At 41.4% G+C, this 9,667-nt stretch overlaps 1 pseudogene; it reads left to right on the top strand.

Annotated features, from left to right (window-relative positions):
* Positions 1–745: 745 nt before the first annotated feature.
* Positions 746–6,270, top strand: LOC109466406 (annotated as a pseudogene).
* The last annotated feature ends 3,397 nt before the right edge of the window (positions 6,271–9,667 follow it).

The following is a 9,667-nucleotide window of genomic DNA, read 5'->3' as shown; positions in this document are numbered from 1 at the left end:
TGCATAATAAATATCTTCCCTCAAGGCCACACCAATTTCATTTCTTGGTTAACGGATTTTTCTAGAAAAATAATGGAGCGGGCGGGCGAAAAAAATAAAAATAAAAACAGGCCTAGGCATCCTATTATGGCCCAAAATGGTACGATAGGAGCCATGAAGTCAACATACCAGGCTGGTTCAAAATTTAAACAATGAATTTTAAACTTTTAATGATACCACTGCATTGAAAGATGGAATAACTCAGTAACAACTAGGAAGAAAGGGACTGTTTTCAACCGTTCAGGGCAAAATATGAGCATTTTGCAGTTGATTCTGAATTTTTATTTGCAAATCAGAAAAAAATGAAGCGGGCGAATCCGTTAACCAAGAAATTAAATTGGTGTGGCCCAAAGATGTTTAAACATTACTGTTACCATCCTACAGTTTCAGAACGAATCTGCTAGGGGGCCCATACTTTGGCGTTCAAACAACCCGAAAGTGTGCCGTGAGCCGTCACATTTGTTTCTCACACGTAACCACAGCAATTTGGCGTAATCTGTAGGGTCCATTTGAAACAAGTGACTGTGTATTATAAACTCAATATCATGGATTCATAGGAGTAGGAGTTTCAGGAACCTTTGTTGATGTACACAACTTTAACTACATGTAATGCCTCTTACCCATGTGATAACTGCTGTCCGTGTTGAACCCATCCCTGCTGACCCTGGACTTCACATTTCTGGTGTTTTTCTGTACAGGTCGGACGGACACCTTCTGATGTAGCGCGTGACGAGGAGACTCGGCATCTCCTACAGGTGAATAGTATTGTCATGGATAATGTGACTGGGGTATTGTTCTGGTGCTGGTGCTACGTTACATGTATGAATTAAAATAATTCCAGTATTATTGCTTAAACCTGTTGATTAAGATGACCAAGTTTATGAAGTTATATATATACACTCCTTGGTTATTTTACCTCCCACTAAAACCTGCAAAAGGAAGCAACACAAGAGAAGTTGCACAGCGAGCTGCAGAAGCCTGGCAGAGTGAAGACCGACAGGTGTAAGGTGTCGTTGTTTGGGATGGCGGGAGCAGGAAAGTCCACACTCAAGATAAGTTTTCAAAGGGTAAGTAGGAACTTCGCTTGTTCCAGAAAGCCTCAAGCGCGTTTTACGAAACAAAATGAATCCTTGATAAATAGATACTGAATTTCTTAAGCTAGGCCACAAATTTTATCAAAGATGTCCAAATCGAACAATCTAATGCTGTCCAACAGGGCACCGTGCCAGCACTGCTCCAAGGACTGAGAAAATCGTCGTCAGCCAAGGAGCTTTACGACCCCACCCCAGGGGTGGATGTTGGGACGTTCCATATTCCAGGGGTGGGGGAGGTCAGCCTGTGGGATTTTGCTGGGCAGTCGGAGTACGCGGTAACCCACAGCATGTTCATGGATGCAGAGAACACCATCTCCATTGTGCTGTACAACATCATGGACGACACCAAAGAACAAGACGTAAACAGCACTGAATCAGCATTTAACATAATTGCCATACACAACTGTTAATCATGCAATTATGCAATAGGCAATAGGTAATGCCAATGAATAGAATATTTACCTCGCCAAGAAGGCGTTTGTGTGTGTGTCTGTATACATGATAACTCGAGAAGGCTTAAATGGATTGTCTTGATATATAATTATAGATGAATAGGTCTTGATGAGACCTAGAAGCTATTAGATTTTGAGCCCCCTGGCGGCTTTCCAAGGTACTCCAGCAGAACTTCTGGTTTTGATATAATCTAGACAAGCTGGGGGCACGAAATTTGGTAGGTAGCTCTTGTGCAAAGGAACTCTTGTGCAAGGGAAGAAGTGACATGAGTTTGGTCCCTCTAGAACTGCAGGGGCATTTGTTGAAAAATGTTGAAGCTTCAAGGAGGATAACTCAAGAACCGGTTGAGAAATCATCATGATTTTTGGTATGTAGGTAGCTTATGTGATGCTTGACATAATTATGCAAATAAGGATATAATTTGCAAATTGAGGAAATTCTCTAAAACCGCTGTGTTCCATGATAAGACGCACCAAACATATGACATACGTAATTGAGAACAGCTGGACATCAGCAGATATCAATTATGTAAATGAAGGCCTAATTTGCATAATTAATGAGAAAATTTGGGAATTCCATAGTGGTAACCGCTGAGAATTTCACACTTTCCGCAGGAAGCTTTGGAAGTTAAATGAATTTAAACATTATTAAACATAAATTATTCAAATCAGGACCTGATTTGCATAATTTATGAGGAAATGTTAGACTGGCCTTTGTGAGGATAAGACTGTCATTAGGTTGATAATAATGATATATTTCATGAATTTGATATAATTCATAACAAGGAATTTGCCAGTTGTAACATAATTCGCCAGCTGCACTGTGTAAGGTAAACATAATTTGGCGAAGGTATGAGGTCGCAACTACAATGTATGTAAATTAGTTGTTGAATGTTCGGCCCCAGGTCCACTGGTGGCTGAGTTTCATCAAATCCTGCAACCCAAACCGGCAGCGTGACGTCATCCTTGTGGCCAGTCATGCTGACAAAGTGTCACCCACACGTGGTAAGTAGACAGGTCTGTCTGTAATAGTGAAGGGCACAAGAGAATGACAAACCTTAGAGAGGGCCTGCAAGCCCTTTTTCGTAAGGCGTAATCAGGCCGTTTTAGACTTCGTAATTCGTAGGTAGCCTCCGCAAAAATCAACAACAGCGAGCAGATTATTATTGGACTGAGCAGAGCACTTTGGACTAATGCTTCTGACTATTTACAGCTTAAAGGTCAACATATCCAATCTTTTGTCACAAACTTCTCTGTTACGTAGCGGATCATAATGACCCCCAGCGGGGGTCTTCACACTGCGTGAAAAATTGAAAAATCTCAAGATTTATTCCAAAGATCTCAATATTTTAGGCTTAATCTTGAGATCTTATAAGACAATCTTGAAATTTTTCATGACAATCTTAAGATCTTTCAGAAAATCTTGAGATGAAAACAAAAGGTCTCAAGATCTTTCCAAATGTTTTCAAAGTATCTTGAAATTTTTCCATAGCATCTCGACATGCTTTGAAAAATATCAAGATTGTTTAAAAGATCTCAAGTTTTTTCAAGATTACTTTAAAAATCTTGATATTTTTTTAAGCATCTCGAGATGCTACGGAAAAATCTCAAGATGCTTTGAAAACATTTGGAAAGATCTTGAGACCTTTTGTTTTCATCTCAAGACTTTCTGAAAGATCTGGTCCAGGAGATTGTCATGAAAAATCTCAAGATTGTCTCATAAGATCTCAAGATTTTGTCTAAAATCTTGACAAAATCTTGAGATTTTTCCATTTTTAAAGAAGCGTGAAGACCACCACTGGGGGTCATTATGATCCGCTATGTAACAAAGAAGTTTTTTATAAAATATTGGATATGTACCTCTAAGCTGTAAATAGTCAGAGGCATTAGTCCAAAGTGCTCTGCTCAGTCCAATAATAATCTGCTCGCTGTTCAACGTAATTCGCAATTGGACATTAGCCGCAAATCGTAAAGTCGTAATCAGCTCTGAGACTTTAACGTAATTCATAATAGGTGGCGAAAATTTTGCGTAATTCGTAATCACTACCCCCCCCCCTTGCAGGCCCTCCTTAGATCATTTTGCTTTGTATTCAAGATTAACCGTATGTGGTATCTATCCGTCTTCAAATCAAAAGCCAGCATCATGTTATTACTGGACACAGCAAAATAAACTTATGATACAGAAGTATTATAACACATGCATTGGGCAATTCACATGGGTCTTCAACTTCGCGTTATTACTGGACGAAGCAAGGCAATTGCAACTGCAGTGTGCTGTATGCATTACTCAGTAGTCATTAGAGAATAGTAATCAAGATAGAGCTGGAAAGGATGGGCGGCATAAAGGATTTAGCATAATGGATTTGTAGACATATATTACACGCCATGCCAAAATGTTGTTTTGCTCATGCCATTCAGGACAGCGCCAAGCTGCTCATCTCCTGCAGTTGATGAAAGCGGAGTTCCAAGATCACCTCCGTATCTCAGACGAAGTCTTCCTGATGAACTGTAAGTTGACGCGAACACCTGAGATGGACCGGCTCAAGAAGCTGCTGGCTAAGATGAAGAAGGCCATGTCAGAGGTAAGTGTGTGTAATAATAATCCTGTAGTTAGATCCTATAGATAGAAAAATAGCATACGAATGTTACAATTGCTTCTTCTATTCTTGTTACCAAGTTATTTAACTTAAGTGCATTTGGCCCGTGTAGGGCGTGAACATGCAATAAAGTTCATTGTCATTGTCATTGTCAATAATAGTGTAGCAGCATGAAAGTTTATCTGTGTTATTATACTTCATTATGACCAAAAGGGCTAAACGTTCTAGCCAACACTGAGTAAATTGGGACGTACCTAAATTTTCAACCAACTCTATCAGCCTTGTTCACGGAATGACTTACAGCTTCCGGGACGTGACGTTGGAAACACATGATTGCAGCAGAGGGTTGTGCGTGTCAGATAACCTGTGTCGCCCCCCGTCTCTGTTCACTGTTGCAGTTGAAGGGTCCAGACCCATTCCGTGAACGAGGCTGAGTTTAGCAGGTGATAAGAGGCTATGAAGTTATGCTGACTACAAATGTGCGGAAACACAAACACACACACAAACACAGAGACAGGCCAAAAACAATACCTCCATTTTTCATGGAGGTAATAAATGATCAGTCATGTATTTCCATTTACAACTTGCACAGCACCAACGCCAGATGCCCAAACTGTGCGCAAAGATCATCAAGCGGCTGCCCACCTGGTGCCAGACGAAGTGCAGCCCGAAGTGTCCTGTACTGAGGTGGCCAGACTACGTGGACGCAGTCAAAGAGATCGACCCACATGTGGATGAGGATTTCCTGCGGGAGTCAACACGATTTCTGGACAATCTGGGGGAGGTAGGCTGTCACTATTTGTGGGAAGCTTATGAAAAGCAGATCCTGTACAGTGTATAATATTTAATAATTAGGATCTGCTTAGTACCCTGTATATATTTATATTATAAGAAGTATCTATCTATCTATCTATCTATCTATCTATCTATCTATATATCTATATATCTATATAACAGTGCCAACTTTTCATTATGTGTTGTTGTTGAGTTTGCTCCGACCTACTTTTCTCAGAGCAATGGAACTGAGTTGATGTGGAATGATTGAACTTTTGTTTTACAGATCATCTTCGCCTGTCGAAGTTCTTCTGATCCCATTATTGTCCTGAAGCCCAACTGGCTCTGCACAGACATCTTCGGCCGAATGATGGCTCCAGTCAACTTCCCCATTGCCCGCCTGGAGAGAACCAGTGAAGACTACGTCACCAGGGAGGAGATCCAGCGCGTCTTCCAAGACGTTGCTGACGTGGATCTCCTCATCACCCTGCTGCAAGAGTTCCAGCTCTGCCACTCCTATGATGGGCAGACCTTCATCTTCCCAGGGCTGCTGACACTAACCATGCCTGTCCAGGTTTGGCAACCAACTCAAGAGCCAAAGGTTGTCTACTTTGGGAAGCAAGTCCAGTGTGCCGACTCCACTGACATGTTCTCCTCCGGGTTCTTCCCCCGAGTGCAGTCCCGCCTGATGAGGGAGCAGGAGAATCGCCCGCTGCTGTGGAGAGATGGCGCTAAGTGTGTGGACAGGAATGTGGAAGGTCTGATCAAACTCTCTCCGGACGGCCGTACAGTCAACATCTGTGTCCGGAGTCTGCAGGGTGACAAGGTGCAGTGCGGCAAGATGCTGCAGCAGCTGGAGAACATCATCGCTGATGTGCTGGATGAGTGCAGCCCAGGAACAGGCACAGTAGAGAGGGTGCTCAGCGACGTGCACTGAAGGAACACAGGGAGGAATTCTACTCCTACAGCAAGGAGGAGATAAGCAAGGCAGCAGCAGAGGGCGGTAGAATCGTCCACCTCATGCTCGGGTTCATGGAACAGGTCAGTGACCTGCTGTATGTGGAGACCCCGCTCACCAGGAACCGCCCAGAGCTGGTCCAGGCCTTGCGGCACGTGGAGCCAATCCTGGAACGTCTCCAGGCACGTGGCCACCTCAGTGAAGAGGACTGTGAGATCATCAGGGCCAACAGAACATCTCATGACAGAGCAAGGGAACTGCTGGACGTCGTTGGGCGGAAGGGCAAGGCTACACTTCAGGTGTTCATGGAAACACTGGAGGAAGTCGCCCCGGATCTGGCCAAAATGGTGATGTGAGATGTTCCTATTGGAACTTTACTCGTGGGTGCAAGAATGCCAACCACACATTTTATCTGTGTGCAGTTCGGTGGAAACTGTGTATAACAGATAACATTATGGCTTCAGATGTGTACATTGTATGTTCAAATAAGATTGAAGAATACTAACAACCAACTGTTCCTGAATTGATAAACAAGTTAGTTTCTAAAACTTTTCCCAGTCTTTGTTCAGACCTGGCATGGATAATTTATAATCTTTGAATACTCAGGACTTTGGTGCACTACTCTCTACAATGCAGGTAGATAACAATACAGATGGATAGCAGTACCGTAAGCTGATTTTCAAGAGAAGTGGGTGTTACCACGTTTCTCATTGTATTTTACCAAACTGCTTTTTTAGAAACATTTTCAGTGGACCTGAGCACAACAATAAGAACAACAGACTGATGACAATGTGACAAATATTTTTTCTGATTCAATATTGTAAATGACTGACTGGGTACATTCCCATAGAACTTGTATTATCAAATTAATAATATTATGCAGTGCTTGTCAACATTACTGATTACTATTACCTTGTATAGATGTCAGTTCTCTGATCTGCTGTTTTGCCTTAAGGTAAATCTGTTTGTCACAAAGGATAGGAAATCAACTTCATGACATTTTGAAGCTGAATTGATGTTACAGTAATCATGTATTGACAATCTTCAGATTCTGAATCATCTCAGGTATTCATTGAATTGTCAACATTTTACCTTCTATTAGGTAAAACCTTGTATTTTTTTAATCATTTATCTATATGTTTACCTGTACCAGTTATATCTAATGTGAACATGGCAGAGCAAGTAATGAATAAAGCAAAAAATATTAATGATTGTTGGAACTCTTGCAATATAAAATAGCCTGACGGACAAAAACTTAATGCAATAAAACTTTCATTATCTAAGGTACCACGAAAAAGTGATCACATAGGCCAGGTGGCCCTTAGAATATGTAAAGGTGATCACTTGTACGGGTTTGACTGTAATTAAGGTCTTGTTGATTTGATTATATGGATGACATCCACCCGTGCATGAATTTTTATCCATTTCAAAAAAAAGTTTTCAACCATACAACTGCAAAATTGGCAAATTTATGCCGAAGATTGCCCAAAAATGTTGGAGAACGATACTAATGTCTTAGAATGCCAAGATCAGTTCCAAAGGAAAAGAAGAAAATGTGAAGAAATTAAAATAAAGATTCTGTTATTCGCCATACCTGTACTCTGTGTGATGTAAAGTCATTTGTTAAACCTTTTTTTGCCAAACTTTTTTTATTCGCATGCTCGCATCGGTTTTGAGGTTCCCAGGGGATGTCATCCATATAATCAAATCGACATGGCCTAAATATATTTGGGGGGACTGATAAAATCGTCTTAGACACCCCCCCGCGCATCAGTCGACTCATCCAGGCGGTCATAGGTCAGACGGCAACTTGGCGGCAGTTTCGAGTTGGTGACGTCGGCAGCAACAACTCTATATCAACATCAATATTCATTCTTTACAGATACATATTTACCAGAAACTGACGCTAAAATGTCGCCAGACACCAAATTACATTCCAGGTCGGTCCTCGCAACCAGGTGCCGCCCAGGCCGGCAGAATTTGGGCGATATTCGGCGTTTTTTTCCGTCGTCTGGAACAGAAGAAGAAGGAGGCACAAGATGGCGACTGGAGAAGCGAAACAGCCAGAAGACCCTGCCCAGGAGAAGCGGGACCGTATGAGGGTCCATGTTATCAAGGAGATACTGAAAACAGAGGAAGACTACGTCCACACCTTAGAATTTCTGGTCACGGTAAAGAAACGTTTTCTAATGGTGTTAGTTATGCGCGCGCACAGGTACTTGTATTTGTAGGTAGAATATTAATTTTGCATTGCACATTAACGTTAGATATGTTTTGCCATGGTTTTGCATTGAAATTGTATTTATGAGATTTTTCATCATATATTCTGTGATTTATTAACTTAAAGGCATATTTCCTTTGCTTTCTGAAGGGTTATACAAAAAGAAATTGCTCTTTTGGACATTTTGTTAATAAAAGATTTTTTAAATGAAAATATTTTTTGTCGAGCTTTTCTTAAATAAAAAGATTATTTGTTGAGCTTTCTTAGAGTATCCATTTCGTCACCTTTTCTTTGGGTATCCTGGCTTACTCAGAGTAAAACAGATTTTGGGTTTTGTCACCCAAATCATCCATATATAAGTCTCATAATATTTTTGTTGTCATATAGCAGTAGGTGCCTTATGTTGTTTATCTTGTACAATTGTGCAGTTAAGTATATTCTATTTGTTCAGACATTCCTGAAGAGGTGACCCAAACACTCTTTTTCATTGGGTAACCTGTAACATTACTGAAAAAGATTTGTAAAAAAACAGGTGTGAGTTCTATAAACTTAGCTGTGGTAACCAGGGAAGCTCCATTTATATGACTGTAGAGAATGCGTTCCCGCATGGCTACCCACAACGACAAGCTGATTACAGAAGAGACCATCTGGATCCTGTTTTTGCATCCAAAATAGCCTGTAATTTGTTAACTAAAAGCATTTTTCCTTAACTTCCGAAAGTAGCAGCTGTATATACGCTTTTACCAATTTTTGTGCAGTTTTTACATGTACAATCTATTTACATAGGCCTTCCTGAAGAGAATGCGTTCCCGCATGGCGACCCACAACGACAAGCTGATTACAGAAGAGACCATCTGGATCCTGTTCTCCAACATTGAGCAGCTGCTGACCCTGCACCAGAAACTCCTGTCCACCCTGAAGGAGGGACTCCAACCCGAGCCTCAGGCCGGGCATGAAGTCGGGGCTTGCTTCCTCAAACATGTAGGAAAAATAGGAACATTTTACTTACCTATTCGTTAATGAGGTGGTTATTGATGTTTTATAGATCAAGAACAGATACAGTGAGTGTACCATCCTTCAAGAAACTATAAGTCATCAAAAATTTACTTTTGGGAAGAGGTTTTGAGAATATTTTGTGGGCTGCTAGTCCTTGCAAGACTGGGATCAATAGATGAGAAACCAGATGGTGTGTGTGTGTGTGTGTTTAGTAAGTTGCAAGGAACATTAAAAAAAGGAAAATATTACTAGTAATGACAAAAGCAAGTTTAGGAGCTCCTGACCCTGCACCAGAAACTCCTGTCCATCCTGAAGGAGGGTCTCCAACCCGAGCCACACGCAGGGCACGAAGTCGGAGCTTGCTTCCTCAAACGTGTAGGCTGGGCTTTTCTATTGATGTTTCATAGAATTCAAACGAGATCAAATACACGTCGATGAAGGTTAGACATCCAGGTAATACGATATGCCAAAACAGGTAAGCCGAGGTACGGGAGGTGGAGAGTTTCCCGCGCGGGAACTGTGCCATGTATGAGGCA

Source organism: Branchiostoma belcheri, unplaced genomic scaffold, assembly GCF_001625305.1.
Source record: "Branchiostoma belcheri isolate BF01 breed outbred unplaced genomic scaffold, Haploidv18h27 scaffold166, whole genome shotgun sequence".
In the NCBI taxonomy this organism is placed as follows: domain Eukaryota; kingdom Metazoa; phylum Chordata; class Leptocardii; order Amphioxiformes; family Branchiostomatidae; genus Branchiostoma; species Branchiostoma belcheri.
The sequence above is the reverse complement of the archived record's forward strand: the minus strand, read 5'-3'. Positions and strand labels throughout refer to the sequence as shown.